The 25,370-nt window shown below is 33.7% G+C and overlaps 1 protein-coding gene across 3 annotated transcripts in view; it reads right to left on the bottom strand.

The window, feature by feature from the left end:
* Positions 1-25,370, bottom strand: part of LOC113501540 (RNA pseudouridylate synthase domain-containing protein 2-like) — a 388,829-nt gene that overhangs the window by 203,068 nt on the left and 160,391 nt on the right. The window lies entirely within an intron of this gene.

Here is a 25,370-nt window from a genome sequence, read left to right as displayed (position 1 = left end):
TCAACTTCAATGAGTGATCAAAATGTAAGTTCTTAATACCATAATGTTGTTTGAATATGTTTTTTTGCATTTGCAAATAGTCCCTTCATTTTTTTTATGGATCAGATTTTAATCACTGACTTGTAAAAAAAAGCTATGAGTTACGTATATTCATCTATGCATTTTTGATATTCTGAAATGGTTAGGGTATAATTTTGCACGAATTGTTTTAATTATCACTTATAGATTACTATCATTTAGGTGGTAGAATACAATACTTATTTATTTCGCTATCGATTCAGTGTGCTAAAGAAGTTTTCGTCCTACGAATTTTCGATCAGGTCACGTATCGTGACGCGAGTTTAACATTTTTTACTCATTACAAAAAAGTAAACAACGCCGCTAAAGAAGTTTTCACTTCAAAAAGTTTTTAAAATTACGAATGTCTAACAATCCCGTGTCGCCCGATCTGAAAGCATTACTCGTTAGAATACTTGCTATAAAATTTTGGATTTCAAGAACGTGGTATCAAACCAAAATCGTAAAAGCACGAGTATTACAATTTTTCGTTACCGATTAGCAAAATCCATTTGAACAGCAAACAACATTAGTCCAAACTAAAATACAAGCTATCAAGTTAGCTCAGCTTTTAAACTACAAAACACGTTTTGCCCATAACATTTTATTTCAGGACTTTTATTCAGCACTTATTTACCTTCAGTCTGAACCTAGGCAGAAAATAAACTTGAAGCTCGAAATCCTCTTACCTGTAAACAAAGACAATTTCGTTAATAATTTTCAAAACTTGCATTCAACTCGAGGCAAAGAAATTGAGGTGCTATTATGAAAATTGGTTTCAACACTATTATGAGAATGTCTCAAGTAAATAGGGTGAGTAAACGAAAATTAAATTATAATATTTGTGTGAATTTTCATTTTAGTAACTGCAAAGCGTTACAAAACTTTTTGGATGAAGAAAATGAATTTATAGTGGAGATATATGAAATGAGAGAGTATTATATTATACTATACTGGAATATCAAGTATGAAAAATTTTAAATGTAAAAAATTGCTTACAGTTATTTTGTTGGTTTGCATACGAAACTATGCTACTTTTTATACCATGTTTAGCATTTGAAAATTTAAATTGTTTGTGGTTTATGTGATCAAGGGACAATTAATAGACTGAATAAAATACTGGAATCCTATAGCTCTATGGAAAGGCAGTAAACATTGCAATATTTCAAAAACCACATTTCATAAAACCCCAAATTCCCATCATACCATTAAGTCAAAATTTTAACTCCGATTTCAAGACTTCAAAAGGATGGTGCTCTTCATCTTTTCCCATAAAAAAGGAAAGTATGAGAAATCCATTGTATTTCACTAATGACCACATTACATAAAACCAATAATTTTCAACAAACCATTCACTAAGTCGAAACTTCACAGGTCTCCAACTCAACCTAAACCATAAAATATCGACATCGACATCAGATGTAGTGATGTTCCACTCCCTTCTCCAAAAAAATCATTCACAGTCGTACATCACTCAGCAGTTTGCTTCACATTTACACTAATTCATATCAATTACGCATGAAACGCAGTATGGTACATTAAATTCTGCCTACATTTAAATAATCCGAAATATTAAGTCACTTCAGATTTGCAAATCCAGTATATTTGTACTAACGATATTGAGATATGATGGATGTGTTGCGTAGAAAATTTTGTTTATTAAATGGGTATCTCTGATTAAAAGTATTTTTAATAACAAAAATCGATGTAGACTTGGGTACAGTCCATTTTGACTATATTCGTTCAATTAATTTATTTCCGTGCTACCGCCAAACGGATGCTTAATTAAAACCACGTTTAACTCAAAGATTTCCCCATCACTCGCCAATTATCCTCAGTACAAGGTGCTAGATCCTGTGCTTTGACACGAGCTCCTACCAACCCCTGCAACCCTGGTACTAAGAGTCCATTCAACACATTACTTCTTGCTCCACTGCCTCCCGTTAACGAGATTCATTTTATTTTCTAGAACTTTCCACGTACAATTTTCAGCTAAGAATTCAGTTCCATTTTCTATTTTTGTTTACGAGACATTTTCCTGAGAATTGATTTCTATTTTCGGTTCGAGATACATTTTGAGTGGTTTATTTTTGGTCTTTTGTTGCTGATGAGTTTTAATGGGCGGTTGCTTTGAAGTAATTGTTTCAAATTAATTTTTGGGCTCGTTTATTGTAATTTGGTCGAAAATAGAATCTTTGTATAAATAGAATGTTTCTATAATTGACGTTTTGACAAATTTATAGAATGGTACATGCATACACACAACATACGCTCTATAAAAGTTGAAAATCATTCAACCGCTCCAAAAGCTCTAAGAACCATATAAAACATCCATTTCAATTTAATAAGCAGCAATAAAATAATTCTCGGGACCACGTTTCACGAGTTAATCCTCAAAAGTGCACAGTACAATGCAACTGGGTTGGTTAGCGTTATATTTTCTCTCCCCTTCTGGCTTGGAGGAGGCTTGACTGCTTGCCCTGGTAGCTAGGGGTTAATGAGCGCTTTGCTCCATTCCAGTCGGTTTTCGCAAACAAAATGTTAGCATTTTTGTGTTAGTTTGTGTTGCTATTTCCGTGGTTAGTCGTGATTTGAATTTAGATCTTTTTTGTGATTTTATCTTAAAGAATTTGTTTGTATTTTGGTGACTAAAGCACACCTAGTGTAAGACACCCAAATCTATACCTATCTACTTAACTTTCGTAAAATTTGTAGGTACATCAATTCATTTCAATCAAAAATGTTGTTCCTCAAAAACCAAGCCATTAGACCCCTACGTACAATAGAATGCATGTCATCCCCACCATTACAGCGGCAACATTAGGCATCCGGGACCAAATTTGGGTTCATTATATCCAAGACAAATGATTCCGTTATTGTATTTAAGTGAACAACACTTTTGGAAGTAGCTGAGATGGTTTATTTAGTTAATGTTGTAAACTGTTTAATGTTTTATTAATATTGTCCGGTAAATGACTGACTGATGATAGCGTAATCAGAAACAAAGAGCTACAAAATAATACGTATGATATCTCTATTAAATAAGCGACGGAATGTATTTCAAAAAACACAAAAGACCAAGTGGTAGGGTAGGCATAGATGATATAATGACACAAATAAGGAATCTTCTTCCTGACAATCTTCTAGAAAAGGTTAAAATGCGAGGCAAATAATCAAGCAGAATAAACTGCAATCGTTTTCTAAATGTACCACGTGTTCAACAATTAAATTACGTTCCGATCCCTGGAATCGGTTGCTTATGATATAGTTTATGACTTGCCAGAATATGTTGTGTGAGTAAATAATTCTCAAGACAAGTAGACTTAACCCCAGGAATATGGTAACATTGTGATTGTTTCAGCACTCTTATTTCAAGACTATAAGGTGTAATTTTGTATCCCATTTTTTATTAAAGTGCGTTGGATATCATGTTGGTACTTAGGTTATTTTTGTTACTAATAACCGTGCAGAGCGTGATATAATTTACGTAATATAAAAATTAATATTCTATGAATTATATTTCTGTATCAATTTCTATTTTTCTCAGTATTATCTTTTACATTCTGTATAAAATCAAAAATCCTCACCACCCATTCTTCATTCCTGAATCCTGTTGAAAATGTATTGGCCTCCAGTCCTAAGCATGACGCGTGTTTTGTGACTAACAAAGACAATTTACCCCTTCGTTACGATACACATACTATATGTATCTCTATTTATTTAATGGTACCTGCGAACCCCCGTCAAGGGTTGTTTCATTCGAATTTGTTAACAAAAGAAAGTGCTTATCCAATGCTGTATTTGTATACGGCGATGTCATTAATTTTGTTAGTAAAGCAGAAATGGATACAAAAGGTTTTGTCTGTGTTTGTCAATAGGACTTTAGGTACTTTATTGGCCTTTAAATCGATTGAAACTGTGTTTTGCTATCTTTGTTTTAACAGAACTATCATTAGGGAGTCTATATTCTGCAGTAAGGAATCGTCGAATAGATTGTACACACTAATATTAAAATTGAATGATTTTGAGAGGTTGTCACAAAAATATATGAATTTGATACAAATACATGTCAAATTATTACTTCTTCTGGATTTGTAGGTCAATATTTGAGTCCATAAAACAATACACTTCGGACATCAAAAAGTACAAGCATTATATATATATATATAGGTATTTAAAAATATTAACATTATTTTGTCAAAGAATCTACGGTTACCCGTTAAGTTATACCACGCTTTGGCTGCGTTTCCACTAGAGATGTGCGATGGAAATGAGTATGCAAAGATGTAAACTAAGCCGTTTCCACCAGAGCTGTGCTGTCCGAGGCGAGGTAAATTAAGCGAACCTATTGGTTTTTTACAAACACATCCCTAGCTACGCATCCTCGCACATCTCCACACATACATTCACAAGAACACATCAAAATTTTCGACATCTCACTTCAAAGCAACAATCGTATCATTTCGCTACCAATATTTCACGCCACTAATCTAGACCGCCTTACCCTAGACTAAACACGAGCCATCAATCAGCCAATCTAATCTAAAATGGATTTGATTAATGTGCACTTGCTATGAAGTACCTATTAGTTAACAACCGACCTCTGTTCAGCTGACATAGTTATGAAATGCAATAATTTATGACACGTTTAACGGCCGGCGACTGTGTGCAGGTCGATATTTTGTAGAAAAATGAGAGTAGTTCTATTTGGAATCGGACGAATATATGGCAAAAGAAGTTTTGTAAACAATTTTCCAATTTGCTTAATACAAGTTTTAGGTAAAATACACTTTTGCGAGTGCGATCAATATGTTTTAAATTTAAACTAAGTCATTAGACATTAAAATATTGTAGTGAATCAAGTTATAAGTACATAAAAAAGAGCACCCTTTGACATTCAATCAGAATCTGGAAAGTGCTAAGTACAACGATTCTTTTGCCCCAATGCAACCAAGCCTGTTTTGAAGATTTGCCAAACTTTAAATATTTTCAAACTTCAAAGATATACACAAAACCTAAACTACCGCAACCATAAGAGTCCTTCTTATAATAAAACTAGCTGTTGCCCGCGACTTCGTCCGCGTGGTTAGAAAATATAACGTAACGTATAAATATGCCCTGTTTTTTCCACATTTTCCATTGTATCTTCGCTCCTATTAGTCGCAGCGTAATGTTATATAGCCTTAAACCTTCCTCGATGAATGGTCTATTCAACACAAAAATATTTTTTCGATTTGAAATAGTAGTTCCTGAGATTAGCGCGTTCAAACAAACAAACAAACTCTTTAGCTTTATATATTAGTATAGAAGTATAGATTACGGAAAAGACATAAATCTTATTTAATAACAGTATTTAATATCGACATTAACAAACATTGTAACTGTTTATAGTTCTACTGAAACACTAAGAAACTAACAAGGATTAACAAGAATGTTCTTGTGAATATTATGTCACTTTCTTGTTAATGTGTCTCTGAATAAAAGGGGTCGTTGTTTCGCTGTCTTTTATTGGTCGTTTCAGAGTTATTTATAGAGGATCGATCAAAGGCAAACGATTGAGGATGTGATTTAGTAAAGCTACACAACTTTGAGTATGTTTATAATTACTAGAAATATCTTATCAGCAATGTTTCAGCAATAGTTTGCAAGTAAACCCGCCAGAATGTCTGTAAAAGTTGTAAAATATTAGCCTCCTTTTATGACGGATAAAAAGCCTCTTTTTAAATCTAAGTTGTCAGCTAACTTCACACCAAATTTCTATTAATTGTTTGGTGTTTTGAGAATTTTTTCGAAACATGTTTATGGTCATCTAAAATAATAAAAAAATCTTTAAAAACGAACGCGTTACTATGAGAAAAGTGTTTTTGCAATTCAAGCAAAAAAATATACTCAAGTACACTTTATTAGGAGTCTTAGCCTCGTGGTATGAATGGTGGACTACCAAGTCAAAGATCCCGAGTTCAAATCCCACCACTCACCTGTCTTTTTAAATATATGTGCGACCTATTAAGTAACGATCACTTGCTAGAAACGGTACAATAATGCATAGTAAAAAACCAGCACTCCTAATATTTTTCAAGGCCATATTTATAATTACGTCAGACGTTAATAGGCAGATTAAACTAGACTTTACTTCTTCCATATTTATACTTAAATCATACGAAATCGAAAGAATACAATTATAAAACCTCCTTGCAGTTCAATTGCCAAAACAATATTCCAAATATCCATGCCCCACGTTTCCATCAGTATAATACCTATGATATACTAGCAGTTGCCCGCGACTTCGTCCGCGTGATTAGAAGATATAAGTTATGACAGTTGGGTTACAATATCGCAATTTTCTTACGGAACCCTAATATTTTTTAAATAAATTATAGCCTATGTTCAGCAGGGATAATGTAGCTTCTCAACAGTGAAAGAATTTTTCAAATCGGACCAGTAATATCGAAGCCTATTCGTGTCAAACAAACAAGCACATCTTTCCTCTTTACAACATTAGTATAGATACCTAGGTAGGTACATGTAATATTAATCCGTGTAACAACATCAGTACGCAATCATCAAGTCACTGGCTCCCGTAATGGGATTAAGGTACCGCCTTCCCATGATTACGGTGCTGTATGGTAATAGCTATGACGTGTGCGTTTGTATTGGCCAAGCAATAGTCTTCAGTAATTGTGCTGCATATTGTGTTGTGTAGAATTAGTGTGTAGTGGTTTTGAATAGGTATTGGGTTTATTTGTTAACTACTTTCACTCCACATGACATGATCATTATTAAAAATAGGGAAAAGGAGGATTTTAGATTCAAATTAAGAAAAATCAACACAAATTATATTTAATCTATTTCTTGTTTTGAAAACCACGAATAGCCGAGTGGTTGAGGTCACCACGAAACCTCCGGTGCGCGACGTTTCGTTGGTACGATTCCCGCGTAGGACAAAGTGTTTTTGTGATCCATGAATACTTTTCTTGACTCAGGGTGTCTTTGTGGATGTGATTTGAATGTTTGTTAAACTAGCCCGACAGAAAGATTCAATTTCTTAGTATGGATGCCATTTTTATATAAAAAAGGACGGGAATTTCCAATACAAACAGAACAATTTAAAAAAAGTTGTGTAAAACTTAAAAACTATAAATCGATTTGGCTTTGTTTCAGCTGGCCAAATATCTGATGATAGTAATCGACGCAGAATAAATGACGGAAGATTAAATAAAATAAAATAGAAGTTACAAATACATAGCCGCAAGATATCTTAGTAATACTACACCTGTCTCAATAGAGTTGTTCAACTTGTATTAAATAAATCTGATTAGACTTTTGGCACAGCATGAAGTAGGCGTTTTGCTTTGCAAATACCGAACCGCCTATTGACAAATGCAAGCCAACTGTTAGATCATTTTCAGTACTGGTTTAATTTACTTTGACATTAGTACTGAGAGCTCTTTAATTAAGACTTTGGTTAAAATTTGATATGGAATACCTTTTATATACCATATCTTCACACAACGCCATCTAGTGTCGAATTAAGCAAAGCTCTGAATACTGAACAACTGATAAATTTACTTAAATATTTCAAAATTTCACACAAAACTTCATGAGAATTGGTCAAGCTGTTTCGGAGTTTATAACTAGAAACACGACGCGAGAATTTCACATTTTAGAAAATATACCTCTCCATAGTTCTACAATGGAACATACATTAACAAGACAAAGACAACAAGTCATCATAAAACAAAAAAAAGGACAAAACATTTTCTCTAACACGTTTACTCTTAATAACAGCTAGCATTTGTACAGTCCAATCAAAATAACAATGGCGGAATAAAGTCGACTTCGACGTTAACGTTGCAACGTAAAACGCAGTATTACGCGTAAAAACAAAGACATTTCACGTTATTGTCTGCAACGTAACGTTTTATTAGTTGCAAGACTTTTTTATTCTCATTGGTTTAGGGTTCCGTACCCAGAAGGTAAAAATGGATCTGCTGTCTATCCGCCTGTCTGTCCGTCCGTTACCAGGCAGTATAGAGTGCAGTCTGTATTATCGCCTGTAAATTCTTACAGACGACATATTTCATATAATAAAAATCAAGGTTTGTTACGATCATATGTTGTTTATTATTTCAACACATCGTCGCAAGTCCGTATCCCACAAAATCCATTTATTCAAAATAGGCTACATAGTAGCACTTATTGCACGTCAAAGTTACACAGACAGCTCCCGGTATCGTCCACCCTTCACAACAAGAGTGTATGTTAAAACTAACAGTTTTAACAGTAGAGGTCTACGGGTTTGAAAACTCTGATAAAATCAGTAGTCTCCATGAAGATCCGTGCTTTATTTCACGTAACCATAAAAAACTGAAGAAATAAGTCAATAAGATATCGGCAACCTGCCTGACCTTTGCCTGTTTTTACTCCACTCAAGTCTGAACAGTAAGAAGGTGTAAATCGGTCTATGTGCACTAGCATTTTATTGGCGTTCCATCCAAAACAGGACCGTATTTACTAAGCTGCTTATATTTGCATTTTTACAAAGGCAAATATAAATTTAAAAGATAACCCATTTGTATATTTGTAGCCTACAGACAAATCGGACTTACACTTGGCCGCTTTTTACGTCTAAAAATCCGCCATGCACGCTGACAAAGCCCTATCTAAAAACTAGTTATATGACAATTAAACATAAAAAAACACTCGACAAACTGCAATTTCCGTTAAAACAGAAGCACATACAAAACTACATTCTCTTTCGACGCAACCTCATACATTGAAATATAAAGAACATTCCCCCGTTTGCAACTTACAAAAGGAATAAAAGATATCTTTTATACTTAATAAGTATTCCAGGTACTGTATATATGACAAAGACTTAAGAGAAACCGTTTTAGAAACGGACAAAGCAGGTAATTAATTAAGTTAATGTAATTAGAAGTACTGTACAACTGTTTGCATTTATGGTTGTTTGTACTTCTTTGCTTTCGAAAAATTAAATGGACTTTGAATGTGTATTAATATTGCTGAACGTTATAAAAGGATGCTCTAACATAGCTTTTTTTTTACTAATTTAGTCAGCCAGTAAAATTTTTATTTAACGACTCCTGGTCTAAGTAATTGGATATTTGTGACGCGGGGGTTACATGTCCGACATTCAAGTCACATGCAAAAAGACACCCAGACTCAGGACAAGTATTCGTGGATCACACTAAAGGGATCAAACCTGCGACACGTCGCGCATTGCGGGTTTGCCCAGATGACCTCAACTGCTTGGCTATCCGTAAAATCAAAACAGGCTTTGTAATGAACGGTGACCTTATGCCCTTTTACCTTTGTAACTAGCTACAAAAGGGAATAGCAAATCAATGTGCTACATTGAGGCACGTCACACACAAACTATATACGCGTTTGAAACAAACAGTTAGTGTTAACGGAGGCTTTAGAAATGTATTTTGTATTTAATTTCAAATATTATCCGCTTGACAGCGCCACAAGTTTACATTACAGTAATAATCGAAGAAAGTGAAAGAAAAGTCAGAAAGCCTTTATAGGACATAAACGTCCAAAGAAAGCTTGAAAAACAAAAGAATCCCTATACATTTACGGACAGACCCATAAATTATTATTACACATCACCGCACCAGAAGTTTAAATACGGTTATACAGCCCAAGATTTGTACACGCCAAACCAATATTGACATTGTCCACAATCGTCTTTAGTTTGCGCCTCGTACAATTGTAAAACGGTTTCATGCACATGTGAATGTGTGTTGTGAAGAATCGAATATTACTATTTTTTTATCATTTATAGAATGTGTTTTATATGCAAGTTTAACTTTCCCGAAAAACAGAACACCTGATATAGTAATAGTATATTATAACAAAAAAAAAACCCTGTACTATGTAGAAGGAGTAGTGTTTTGAAATTATCCATCACTATCAAGTGTCCATAAATGTCTCTACAATTTTTTCAAGGCCCTATCCCACGAAAATTAAAACGACTATGCTCATTCAAAGGTAAACGATATTACGGAATCCAAACAAAAAACGCATACTAAAATAAACATAGCAAATAAACACAGAATAAAATATGCATAACAGTGGCCCACGGGTTCCGCAAAAGAGAAAATATTTGCGAAAACACTTCCTTTGGAATTGATGTCATAATTTGTTTTGTTGAGATTTCCAGTCGTAATAAATGTTTTAAATGCGCCATTTTTTGTGTTACCACGTTCGGTGTGTTTATAAATGTAGTTCATGCTTGTTAAGTAAATAACGTCGGTAAATATTTGGTTTCCAAAAGGATTCTAACTAGTAAGCAACATATTATGACGTAAGATGATAATTATGGCCTTGTTGAGATATTCAAACTGTTTTTTGAAAGCAAATGGACTTGTATTTATAAAGGACTGCTCTTTATAAAAAAAATATACAACAAGTCACAGACTGCATCTGTAGCAAGACATGTTTATCAAGTGTCTTATCTTTTTTTATGAACTTTTTATTTCTATGTTGTGTTTTTAATACTGATGGGCACAGCCCCATAGGCCTTGGAACATTGATCACTACTCCAGCTTCCTGCGAGTTGGCGATTTCAGATTTGAATTTTTGGAATCCAGATTTCCTCTCAAATTTTTTTCTTTATCTTTTTTCAGAGGTAGAAATACTCATAGCTTTGAAAAAGCTACGTTGCTACTTGCCTGCGTTGGAATCGAAAATGCATCTTTATAAACACAAATATTAAAATAAAACCGCATGACGATATATAGTTTAGGAATATATAAAAACACTCAAATACATTCGCCTTTATAGCACTAGTGCGATATCCATTCGTTTGGGACTTAATTCACCACATCTTAAACTTGATTTCAGTCTTAAAACCATTTATGGATGTTCTCGTCTAACCCAAATGTGTACTAAAAGCTCACATAACAGATAAAAGTTAAAGTTGAGGTATACCGTAATTTAAATGACTTCCAGTCACTAAAACAATGACCACTATTCTCTAAATGCATCTAAACCAAACTACGACCTCTTCAAAATACATTAAAAAGTTTAACTAGACGAAATAAAAGTTAAGGTCAACGCAAACATGCAACGGACTTAAACCACACCCTGAAGAACCCCAAACGAATGTTTAATGATGAATAGAAGTATTAACTAAATTGGGAAAAGCAACGCGATTAATTTGGAATATCCCTGGTAGAATAATTGAAATGGAAAGACAGCGTGCCGCAGGGGAGGTACAACTACCACTTCATCCTTCAAAGCAAGAGCAAAGAAGCGGGAAAGGGTGGGTGAATATGCGTGCTGTTTTTGCTAGTGCTGTCCTTGAAAACTATTTAGTAGCCTAACCTGAACAAATGTTTTAATCGTACTTAACAGTCATTAAAATTCTTACATTAACGTCTCAATAGCTATCTAGATGTCGATTGAAAATAAAAACTTTGTTTCATACAGAATCGCTGTCGTATCGCAAATGCAAGCTAGGTAATACGTCCACCAGTTTATACGAAATGGTTTACGATCGGACTACGTTTAAAAAAGGTCATTACGCTAAATGTACATTAAGGTAAGTGATCCTGACGAATGCGGACGTGTAAACGGTGCCGGAAAGGCGACGCTTCGGAAACGGTACGGTTTTTTAGGAGTTTTAGGTTAGACTGAATTTACCTACGAAGGGTATGGTGAAAGATATTGGTTTTGCTTAGATAAATACAGGCTTCTACAACTTTATAACGTATTTTTTTCTAGCTCTTTTAGATCTATTCTTTGATTTAAAATCCAAAAAGAGCTTATCTCAAACGTAGCTTCATATTATTTACTCTTTTTTTCTCGTTTTAATATTCGCCATGATGCTCAACCTGATATCACAGTTTTGAAATCACACTTTCACGTGGTTGGTTTAGAAAACAAACCCTTGAAAATTCTCAGGTGTGCTGTCTATCTCTATTTCCTTACACCGTTTGTATCAAATTTAACGTTACTTACTTAAACATACATACATTCGAAAAGACTTAGATTTGGCAGTATAATTGTTACATCACATGACTAGCTATGTAATAATATACAGCATTTGTCATACGGAATTGGAAATCGAACTACTTGAAATAAAAGTCTTGATTTTGATTTTGTCTCAATCTTAAATACGTTTTGTCAATACCTCGTGTAATAAACGGTAGAACCAAGATCAATAAAATTAGGGACAAACATGATGTCGATAGAATTATCAAGAGCGACAGACTTCGGGTAAAACCCGGGCTCAGCTGGTCAGAAATAAGATTGGATACTCATATAAGCATAGAATAGCAAATGATTTATTACATTATTTATGTGACACTAAATCTATATTCTCGATAAAGGAAACGACGCACTTAAACTGATCATAAACATACAAATTAAACAAAGACATACGGTGTTGCGAAACTGTTAAATAGTGTTTGACAGTAGAAGAGATAAGAGACAAAATTAATGTAGAAACAATATTGAGACCTGGAAACGAATGAAACTATATTGTTTCAGACGAGTGTTAAAAGGATAAAAGAGTGGTAGGGTCATAAGGTCACCATGCCAAACCCTTTGACTGAAATCCACTTTTTTAATAATCTCCGCGTAGGACAAGCATTTCTGTCATCCAGGAACGCTTGTTATGAGTTTGTGTGTCTTTGTGCATGTGACTTGAATGTTTGTGGTTCTTGAATCACACTTCTTAGCGCAACATATAATATATTTTAAAACAAATACAGGCTGCAGTCGAATCTACACCTAACGGCTGAGCCGTTGGAGCCACTTAAAGCTCTACGATATAAGAGTTATTATTGACGAAAGTAACAAAACGTGCTATGTTTTCCTTTTTGGGCAGCAATTGGTCAATCAATTTAATCCAATCCTTTTTTAAGTTCATATGGCAGGGGTTATATTTTTTGGACCACAAAATAAAATGAATACAGAACTTTATCGTTAACCGGTAAAATTTCATTAGCTTCACTTTGTTTCTTGTCAAAAATATGAAGCATTTTTGGCTTGACAGAATTGTCGCCGCAAATTCTGTGTCCAATTTTTTCAGCTATGTTAAAAATATTTTTTGACAAAAAAACCTACTGTTGTTTCAATGTAAAATTAAACAAAACACGACGCATGGAACGTTTGCGAGTAAAATGCTCCCAAGAGAGTTAGTATGGACCGACGACCTTGTGAAAACCCATATGACTTTTTAAGAATATGGAATCTCATGGGGACTGTATGAAGTCCTTGCTGTACTTCGAAAATTAAATTTGTATGAATTTTGTTTTTGTTCGTTGTTCGTACTTAAGTGGGTTGACTAACTTTATATTTTGATGTTGAAGTTGTCTAAAACGATCATTACACAATATAAAGTTGTGGCGTATTATTGAGAAAGGATTTAGCAATCTATGAATATGAGTTTAATTTTTTTTCAATGTAGGACATTTAAATAAAAATGTCAAAAGGAACAAGTTTTCTAAATAATCCAGACATTCAAAGTTACAGGTAATGTTATGTGGCATGAGGAATTTTCAACCCTATAATCATTTTTACCCGACTCCAAAGGAAGGGTTAGATTTTTCGCACGTATCTTGTTTAGACCTAAAGATTCTTTATACCCAATATGTATTTCGAGATTAATATTGTGTTTTGCTCCGAAACAAAACAGCAAAAACAAAAAACGTAGTTACGTCAGTAAACTTTTTACCTTCACCTAGTTCTAGAATAAGTTTGTCTGACTTTGTTATGATTTATCCCCTTAGTAATACGAGTTTAAAAATAAGTTGGAACAAACAAATTTTATCTCTTTCAAAGTTTATTTCGTATCATAAAGGAAGAAAACTAAATCTGCCAGTTTGAAGTCAAATTTAAAGTAATTTGTAGTTTCCGTAACAAATATGATGTTTTGTATGATGTATTTGAATTTTGATTTAGAGGCTTGGTTTAAATTACAAATATTAATTTGCATATTCATAATACGTCTACGTTTTTACAACTGGAATTATTGTTGTTATAAATACGTTATTTAAAATATAAATAATATCATCAAATGGGAATATACGAATTTCCCTTTGTGCCCACTATTATTGAGAGTTCTACTGTTTAACCAGTCCGCCGACAATTGACTATACTCACGAACCGTCACAGCTAGACAGATGATGTATTTCCGTAACTGCTATAAAAAACGGTAAAAAATTAAAAATCGAAGCTAAGCAACGTCTGTTGCTGCCAGGATATTGAGAAGTTTCCATTATTTCGCAAAACCTCAGTATCCCGACTCCGACTTGCACAAGACCGGTATTTTCCTAGATATGTTTCAGGATTGTTGCACGAATATATTTTTGGTTTTATTTATTCAATGATCTATCTTGGCCAACATTTGATTACTGGCACGATAACATTTCGAAAACATCCTCTTCATTACAAAAAACACCGATATATCAGCAAACAGTTATAAGTATAGGCCTCAATATGAAACCTTCTTTCATTCCATAAGTTATTGTTCTTAAAAAGCAATATTCTTAAAGAAATGCATTCCGTTCTACGTGTGTACGCTTCAGATATACACGGTAATAGTCGGGCTAGGTCGTTATCGTTTATATACGGGCCTTACGAAACTCTACATATCGATTTTATTCATATCCAAGTGTGGTTAGGCTTTAGGGTTTCCACTTTGGAAAAATGAAAATTTTTGGGTGATGAGTTTGTGTATTTTTTTTGCTTTTGCTTTAATTTACTGTTTTCTTTAGTTGCTTTCTACTTGTTATACTTTAACAATGCTAAGATATTCGTGAAAAAAATCATTAATGAAAATAATTGGATTTTAAATAAAGGAATCTAAAATCGGCTATCAATGCTTAGATATCACTTGAAAAGGCAAAATAATATGCGTTAACAGCTCAGAAGATAAATGATTTTAAGAATCAATAAACATAAACAGCAAGGCCTGTATGTAGGTATGTTTTCTTTGTGTGCCTATACTGATGATCAGATGATTGCAAAACAGTTTTCTATTAATAGCAAATTATTAAGAAAAAAATCCGAGCTAAGAAATTATGTATAGAATTAAAATGTATGCGTTCAAATTGACATAATTTCAAATTAAACTGGACTGTATTTGCAGCACTCACAACATAATCAAAACACATTTTAGTCTCCATATAAACAAAGAAAATGGCGACTTATTCTGATAAATACCATAAAAAATATACAGCCCTTCAAATACGGCATAAACTTGAATGCATCATAAAACTATACCTATCAAATCATGTATTATCTAAAGCAACACAAGGCTTTCAGAAAAAAGCCATCTGCTTTCACTCGAAATCGATTTATCTTTTAAATTTGAATATAAATATTTATGTCGTGAGGAGCTCGTGGCTAAGCTATAACTGCGTAAGTGATTCGATCACAGGTTAAGCTATGCTTGACGCGGTTGGTCCGTAGATGGGTGACCATCTTTGTCATAACGAGTTCCTCCGTGTTTCGGAAGGCACGTTAAATTGTGGGTCCCGGCTATTATTCCTACATCTTTGACAGTCGTTACAGGTAGTCAGAAGCTTGAAAAAGTCTGACAGCCAGTCTAACCAAGGGGTATCGTGTTGCCCAGGTAACTGGGTTGAGGAGGTCAGATAGGCAGTCGCTCCTTGTAAAACACTGGCACTTAGCTGAAACCGGTTGGACTGGTAGCCGACCCCAACATAGTTGGGAAAAGGCTAGGCCAATGATGATAAATATTTATGTCGTTGTTATTTAAGCTACAGATAAGATGTATAATTATGTCCCAAATAAAAATAAAACAATACAGCGTCATTGGTAGTCAATACTAAATTGCTACTTGCTTTATGTAGGTATGGTTTATAGGTGTCATAACTTTATAACATATTTTTAGCTATGTAAAAAAGAATCTAATAAACCAGATATTCGAAATGCAAAGGGATTAACTTGAATTCTACAAAAGGCCAAAGCTGTCTTTTGTGAAACCAAGCATTGTTAATTTTCTTCAAAAAAGCATTTATCTAAGACTAGCTGTTGCCCGTGACTTCGTCCACGTGGTTAGAATTTTTTCACATTTTCTATTGTATCTTCGCTCCTATTAGTCGCAGCGTGATGTTAGTTAGCCTATAGCGTTCCTTGATAAATGGTCTATTCATAACAAAATGATTTTTCAATTCGAAGCAGTAGTTCCTGAGATTAGCGCGTTTAAACAAACAAACAAACTCTTCAGCTTTATATATTAGTAATAGTATAGATATAGATTTTTTCGTTGAATATTAGAATTCCCTAGCAACCCTGCAGCACACCAGTTGAATTACTCCCCGTAGCCCACGCGATGTTTCCAGCCAGTTCAGAAAAATATGTACTGAACCGAGTTCCATACGAGTCGATATAGAATGTACTCAGACGAATACATTTCAATGAATGAAACTTGATATCAAAGGAAATACTTTGTAAAGAATCTATAATATTACCGTCATATTTGTTGCAATTTATTCATGATAAAATGTGAATGATGGCTGTATTAGTTTGTATAATGTTTTTTCTTGCGATGGTAGTTGTATAACATTTTTTTTTTATATTTCTCGTAAGAAAATAGTTCTTGATGCTATAAAATAGTTTGCAAAATAAACACAACAGTATCGTCGTGGTCAAATGTAACTTATATTTTTTATAGGACTATAATTTTCTTCATGAAAAACCTTACTTTTAATATCAGTATAATTGCAATTTCGTTAAAAGGAATGGAGTTTTTCATTGTCTTTTCAGAAATCCCGTTTCTAACAGCAATATTTTTCAGATGCTTGAAAACACCTTTCTTATTAATGACAAATTACAATCCTATTATAGAGTAATGTAGTAATGTAATGAAATTTAAATTGCAAATTATAATTAAGCTCTACAAGAAAACAAAATATGATTACCAAAAATCATACGTCAGTTGTCCCTTCTTCACCTGCTAACCTCAAATTACTCAAAACAAACAACAATAACAGATATTTGTATGTAAATGATACAAAAGAAACCAATGAGGCAACATCAAAGCAAAATAATAACCCATAAAGGAAAGTAGAAATGCAGAAATATCTTGAAAATTTTCAATGTTTTATTGTTATTATTGAGCCAGGGACCAATTTGTTTTCTTAACTAGCCCCTCGTTAGATTTACAGAGATAATAGGCAATTTAGCCTAGTATAAGGGCTGTCACGTACAATCAATATTATCAATCATTAGTTAAATTGCGTGTTGTTAGTAGTTTAAGCATGAAAGTACAATTTAGATGTTAAATGAAATTGATTTTAGTTGATTAAGTTTCGAAATTGTTCAGCAATAAAACTAAAGATTTATTTATAGCATTAACTTAAACTAATAAGAATTTTTTTTGGTTGCTAAATTCATACATTTGCAAAAAATATAGATGTTAATAATAATTAAAAGGGAACACGCAAGTTATTTATTTGTTGTTTACACTAACAAAAAAATATATATAAATAGGTATTCAAACATAAAATAGGAAGGCATCATACCAATTAAAAATGAACAAAAAATTACATAGCCTGTTAATTGTGAATAAAAAAAACGGTAAGGGTATCTTATAATGATCAGATAAGTACATATAATCTAAAAAACACACATTCTCACTTTACCAGCGTTAGGACCGAACCTGGACCTAGTGCATAAAAATCCACGTATAAAACCGCAAGACCACCGCGACATTAAAACGACCAAAACGAAAAGCTCAAAGAGTAAATATTGTAAATCAAAACGAAATCTATAAAATATCACATTTTGGTAACCGAAAACATTTGAAAATAGATCCATATGAGTGCATAATCTATTGCAGACCTAGTATCATAAATCTGGCACCTAACACATTTTAAAACACATTTCTCAGCGTCACCATAAAAATGTCGTTCCCTGCGTTTCTCATATTCTAGTTGAAAACTTAATGTAACTCTTTGTCATTCAGTTAGAAATAACAGTCAATTTTAAACCTTATGACAAGACGGCAAAGTTTATTTTAAATTTTAAGAGGGTATGAAATCAGTGTCAGTCTTTCTATCTCTCTAATCTGGATTTGCTGAAAGAAAATGGTGTGAATATTTTCTCAAAGGATATGTTTGGCAGAGAAATGTTTGGACTATTGTTATCTTTGACCTATAATCTACTAGTTTTTAGCGGGTTTAAGTTAGTTAAATCTACAAAAAACATAACCATTGTTTAAAGAAGAAAAGTATCCTATGTGTTAATCCAAGGTATCACCCATCGATACTAAATTCGTGATTTTAAGTGACGATTCGTACCATTGGCGTAAAAAGGTCTCAAACATACACACTCACCCACTCACACATACAAACAAAGACACATATACTCAGACTTTCATATTAAAACGTTATTGTAATTAAAGTCAAAACTTACTTACTTTTTTATATACCCGTAGAGTATCATAAGAAAATAAAATAAAATGAACTATAATTTGCTCGTAGCTAAAGTCATTAGCTAACTAGTCATGTGGATATCACAAATTACAAAATGAATACAAAAGAAATAAAGTCGTACTATTTTAATCTATTAATCGTCGTGGGGGTCGCATTGAGTCATCCAAATAGATCATGTTAACGAGCTCAACATTTCTAGAGATCCGCACCCAAAAGAGCAAAAACGGATTGTTTTTTTTATGGTAAAAAAATTAATTGTTTCAGTGACTCTTCGATTGAAACAGTCAACCAAAGAGTCACTGAAACAATTAAAATTCAGTAAATCACATGTCATTATTTCTCCAACCAAATCATTTTCATTTGAGGATTAAAAATAACCTTCCTCCGAAAACTCAAACAAAACAGAAAAAATCTTCAATAAATAAAACAAACTTATATCACACGACTTCTGTATCCCGTTGAGGATATCGAATCACTTGACCAGTTATCCAGAGCACCTACTATCGTCCTACAAAGTAAGACTATAAAGTGTGAGCGAGATGCCACTCTACGGCCTGTATCGTGCCGTCTTGCTTGCCCGAATGCAGCAGTCTCACTTTGAAAGGTTGGTGTTAGACCCCCAGCATCCGATCCCTTGGACCGTGAAACTCAATTCCGCTACAAAAGGAGTACGTATCGCCGCATAGAAATATATTCTTGAAAGATTTCGTTACATTTAAATTCGTTTAGTTGTGGGTTAGTGCGTTTGAGGTTAATTTCTGAACTATTTTTTTTTAATGGCGGCGCGGGCGTAATCGTTCTATTCGTTTTTAAAACACTTTAAATTCTATCAACTGTTATCAAAGTTTTAACTGTTTTAAAACAATATTTATAACTTACAGTTTTGCATTAATTAATTAGAACCTGTACTTTGGTGACTATGTAAACTCAACCACTTATATATTAAGTTATTGTTCACTCATTATTCCAATTCAATCACTCTAATCTTGCCCCTTTTCCACAACCTCGAGCAAAAAAAAATCTTTACCATCAGCAACATTAAGTTTCACTCTACCCACACCTAAAACCAAAGTACCTTCGAAAACTTTGTCTCTATTACCGTCTCCACAACACCTCAGTAAACACAAACATCAGGCATCTTTGAAAATGAACAACTCGAGAACCCGAACTTTCCTTCGAATATTAACAACCTCTAAGTCTCTACTATCAACTCCTTAAATAACTATATTGCAGGTATTAAAGAGAGATGGCGCTCTACATCTTACATCGCTATCTCACTTCCGCGACGGCTACAGTTTAAGTTTAAGAATGACGTGGTAGGGCCTCAACCGTCGCGAAACTGCTACATAATTTAAACAAGTCTAAACAATCTTAGACAATGTTGCCCTCGTAACTAAATTAGAGAGGCTCTCGTGATTTTGAAGTTTTTTTGTTACACTTTGCGGGTTTATTTCTAGAACACCTGGGTCAGCTTTAGAATTGATATTGATTGTTCTTACAGCTAGTTGCGAAGTTCGCGTGATGTTTTACATGAAGAGAACTTTTTTTACGTCCTACGTAGTTTTTTTTTCTCTTTATAATACATACACCAATAAAAGAAGCAATAAAGAGCAAATAATTTAAAACTATTAAGCAAACCATGAAGAAATAACAAACGAAATATAAGTATTCCCACCCCCGATATTCCAAGTTCAATTGAAACAAAAAATCTTTTTGAAAAGCAGTCAAGAGCGTATAAGTTTCATCCCGTCTAAACATATACAACACCTCACAGACAATATCAATCTTCAATCGACAAGCCAGATCGAAACTTGTAAAGTAAATCCTAAGTTAAATTGAAATATAACAGCACTATGCAGGCTCAGGTTAACTCCTGCAGCGTATGTCACTGAACATGCCTACGAAGGCGCCACAGACTAACTAATTCACAGAGGGTACAACATATTCAAATAAGTTGCATCATATTTTAATAACTGTATTTGTGCGTGAAAATATACCACGTGACCTCAAGATTAAAAAATGGTAAATATGGGCTTTATACAAAACTAGCTGTTGCCCGCGACTTCGTCCCCGTGGGTAGAAGATATAAGTTATGATTTAAACCTGCCCACAGATTTTTCACATTTTCCTTTGTATTTTCGCTCCTATTAGTCGCAGCGTGATGGTTTATAGCCTAAAGCCTTCCTCGATGAATGGTCTATTTAACACAAAAAAATTCTTCAATTTGGACCAGTAGTTCCTGAGATTAGCGCGTTCAAACAAACAAACAAACTCTTTATCTTTATATATTAGTATATATATAGATAGGGAGAATCTTTTTTTAATTACACTATTTAGATTCTTGAGTTTTATATGAAAATCTAGCTTAGCACACTAATTACTCGTATATTTAATTTCCTTGCACACACGAAATCATTTTAGCTCTATCTTAAGCTTTGCAACTGTTGTGTATTTAATCTGTGACACAGTATCGCAATTAAGTGCTACGAAACATACGTATTATCTGAGCCGGTACTACGAGTTCCAAATAGCCCTCTTGCTTTTGTGTGAGCGGGATGGCGCTATGTGAAATGTAGAGCGCTGTCTTGTTTTCACAAAAACATCTTTGTTTAAGAGTTTCCAGTGCACATTGAAATAGGATTCTGCAAGCACCTGTGCTAAGAATAGAGAAGTTGTAAATAGTGGGTGTCTTCGTTGAATTGTATTCTACCAAAAATATATTGCAAATTGGTTACTCGGGTGAGGTTTGCAGAAGTGTTTGTAGCTTTATTAGTGCTTATCTGCTGTTCGGAGATTTGTATTTTAATTTAGTAAGCGGTTTAGTGTTTAATAAATCACTTGGAAGTTAATATCGAATTTAGTTTTATCGACAGCAATTTGCTGAAGAGCATCGTTTGTGTATATTTTATGTATCAAATTATACAGTAACTACTAGTTCAATCTATACTAATATATAAAGCTGAAGAGTTTGTTTGTTTGTTTGAACGCGCTAATCTCAGGAAGTACTGGTCCAAATTGAAAAATTATTTTTTTGTTGTATAGACCATTAATCGAAGAAGGCTTTAGGCTATAAACCATCACGCTGCGACTAATAGGAGTGAAGATAGGTACAATGGAAAATGTGAAAAAACAGGGCAGGTATAAATCATAACTTATATCTTCTACCCACGGGAACGAAGTCGCGGGCAACAGCTAGTAAAAAAAAATATATTGAAAAGTAAACTTACTAAAATCAAAATAAACGATGGCGTGTGTTCAATAATAGTATATAGAGCATTTTGTTTAAAGTCAATTCTCAGTCTTTCTATATATGGTAAGAGGGGCTATACCCAGAAGTGAGATCTTTACTGCCTTGTTTTATTATCAGTTATAATACCAACCTACGAATGTCCCAACTGGGCTTAGCAAACTAGCTCACAGCAGGTTTGCAATTTCAAACTCCAATATTTTCACTGTAGGTTACCTTACCACGTCTTCACCTACACCATTTTTCCTTAAATAATTAAGGTAGAACACATAAGTTTTCAAAAAGTCACATTGGTACTTTGACTGCGATGGGTTGAAACCTGCCCATTTTGCATACAAATCGATACGTAAAACAAAAGCGCTTCCACGACTTTTATAGTTACTTAAATAGCCTTTAATATATTTAGTTTAAATAAAAGACATTGTTAAAATGTCTTCTCTCTCCTAGTGTCAGCATATAGTCAATAGTTATAGTACAAAGATCACATAAATATGACTGTACACTCACATTTTACGACCACAGTATCCGCAGTATTCAATATTGAATTGACTGTTTAAATTTTAAACTGTGTTGGCTGACATTTTTAAGACCATTTCAGGGTTGTAAAATGCTTTCGATGCCACAATCATTACTTGCAAAAAACGTTTTATAACACAACAATAACTTAGGAGAAAATTGACATCAGTGTCATTTTCTACTCTTAATTAAAATGAATGATTGGAATTCTTAGTTAATTCCGAAACCAAACTTATTTTATATCTATCGCAAAAAGACCATATTACACGCTCTTTGAGCAAGTCTAACTCACTAAGTACTGTAAATTTTGTGTAGCGGTTCTTTCACAAATAAATATTCAAATTCAATACACAAAGACCCCCAGACACAGTACAAAGATTAATGGATCACACAGTGCAGTACAATTACACCACACCGTATGCGGTAACAAAATCTTTAAAATTAAAACAATTCTAACGAGAACAAAGTTCATAGAACGACATTGCATTCTACATTATCTCTCTCCATGGTTCCCCAATCGGTAACCCTAGTTGATACTTTACATCTCAATTTAACTTCGTCCGGTGTGCAATAACTATTAACGATTCCTGTGGACCAAAGTAAGATGTAAAATTTTATGACCGATATGTTGCATCGATGGAGTCCGTTTTAATTTTATATGCAATGGAAATATGGAAATTATTTTGGGTACTAGCTGAACAAGTAGGTACTAGGATCTTTCTAAATTAAATTTTACGTGAAAATCGCGTAGCAGTTTATTTATTTAGCCCGACTAGTTTCAGACCTATCGCAGACCTTAATCATGAATTGACGCTTTGGAAACTAGTCGGGCTATATTTGACTCTACTAAGCCTGCATATTTTTGATCATGGCCATTTCCTAGTGCTTTTAATAAAATATCGTTTGCCAAAAAATACCTTTTAAATTATCGTTACTGTAATTTCTAATGCGAGATATTAAAAATTACTTTTACCTTGAAAAAATGATCATCAAATCAAATCATAATTTAATCAAAATTATTAAAAGTTTGCGCTTATTTATCATATGTGTCGTGGAAAAGTTTTAATATTTAAAAACATGAGCCATCATACTAATCAAAACATTTCATACGCTCAAAGTGAGACCATTCATTATACGTTTTAATTTAAACTGAAACTCTGTGTAAATATACTTTTTATGTGAGAGAAGTATTGAAATATTTTAATTTAAATCAAAGGAAATTGTGTGCTGAAAATAAAAATATGAGGAGAAATTATTTTTCATTAATTTCTTTATGAGTGGAGGATGCTCTGACCTTTGTAGCAACTATAGTTCATGTCAGCTCAATAGCTGTCAAAGGTCAGTTTTGCACTCAATTTCGTTTCCAATATGAAGACTAATAATACTGGGAAATTACTCCCTTTTATCGTGATGAACTCGTGAAGAGTGGAGGAAAGGAACTGAAACTTAAAATTTCCATTGGGGTGAAAGCCGGTCATCAATGCCCATTTTATTTAAATCGTAGTGTGCGAAGAGAAATTAACCCAGCAGGAGTCACAATTTCATATTATTACTGATTTCTACTTCTGACATTTGATGGTCAAAGCTTAATCATTCTCAATATTCGACTTTGCCCAGCAGTAGGACTTATGTATGCTGGTATTACGTTCCTTATAAAGTTCACAATATCTTATATCGCAAAATAGTTTGTTTTTAACTTTCCCTTTGCTTATCCAATATTCCAATATATTGTAGTGCAAGCTTGCATAGTTTTCGATCTGTTCGTACAAGAACTTGGCTAAGTTCAAAATAGTTGAACGGATATAGAATACTAACATACAACACATAGCATACATGCTTTGTAATTCTAGCTTGGGTGGTGAAGATGGCAAGGCCGTAATAATATACACCTACTAATAATATAACAACTTGATAAAACAAAAGAAGTTCTAGCACATAATAAACACACTATGCGTGCATGGACAGCTCTATGGTTGAGTGTCATCACTCACGTTGCACGGCGTGACCCGGGTTCGATCCCGCGTATGACAATCATTTGTGAGATTGAATGAAATGGGACATGAATGTTGGTTAATACCCCGCGCCACGAATATTAAATGTCGTGATTTTGAATAAAGATCACATTACAATAATTATGAAGATTTTGAAAAGAGAAAAGTATAAGTGGAAATAAACAGTAAACCAAATCGCTGAGCCAAAAAACTAAGTAAACGTTGTCTAAGTTTCTCGAAGAACAACATAAATAAGCGCCCAAAACGAACAGTTTAACAGAAATTGCTGAAATCCAATCTCATCTGAGTCACTGACCTTGGTTATGAAGTAAGTTGACCCGAATTAACATTTGCCGAACAAAACCTAAACGCTTCGGGTCCTCAGTAAATAGTTTAAATATTAAACTTATTTATTTACTATTAAAACTTTGCACGTGTTGTTATTTTAAATCGGTTGATACCGAATTTTGTTCAGAGTTTGGCCGTGGATTGTGATCATGTTTTTTCAGGAACTCATTTGAATATGGTTTTATTGGTTGATTTTGTTGGTCGAGTTTGATTATAAACAAGGGAAACTGGTGATAACATGCGCTTAATTCGCAAAGTTGTAGAAAATTGATTATAACTTGCTTATGAGAGTTGATTTCACTTTTTGGAAAATACTTTTATGTAGACTCTTTTTTTACAATTTTTATAAATAATCTCGGACTTCAAAGGCTGTTATAAAATCATACGAAAAAAATGAAAGATGATTGCGTCATCAAACCAAAACTTTAACTAAACTCTAAAATTTGCTTCAAGACTTTCACCACAGAGACACCAGCAAAATTAAATAAACATAAAGCAATTGAATCAAATGCAATGGAATCCATTAGTGCTAAATAAACTTAGACGCCATGATTATTTTCGTTCGCCACCCACGCAACAGACAGTCCAGTTGCACAAAATCCGGAACCAAATTACTGACAAATACCGATGCTCTCGTAATCTGACAGATCCCTTCCCATTCGGTACTCATTCACGTCTATTTGCGTCACGGTCTATAGATGATAATTCAGCATCGGCGTACCCCCTACCACGACATTCCATTGTTTCGCAGCACCACCCTTCGTGGTA

This window comes from Trichoplusia ni, chromosome 15, assembly GCF_003590095.1.
Source record: "Trichoplusia ni isolate ovarian cell line Hi5 chromosome 15, tn1, whole genome shotgun sequence".
NCBI classification, from domain to species: Eukaryota; Metazoa; Arthropoda; class Insecta; order Lepidoptera; family Noctuidae; genus Trichoplusia; species Trichoplusia ni.
The sequence above is the reverse complement of the archived record's forward strand: the minus strand, read 5'-3'. Positions and strand labels throughout refer to the sequence as shown.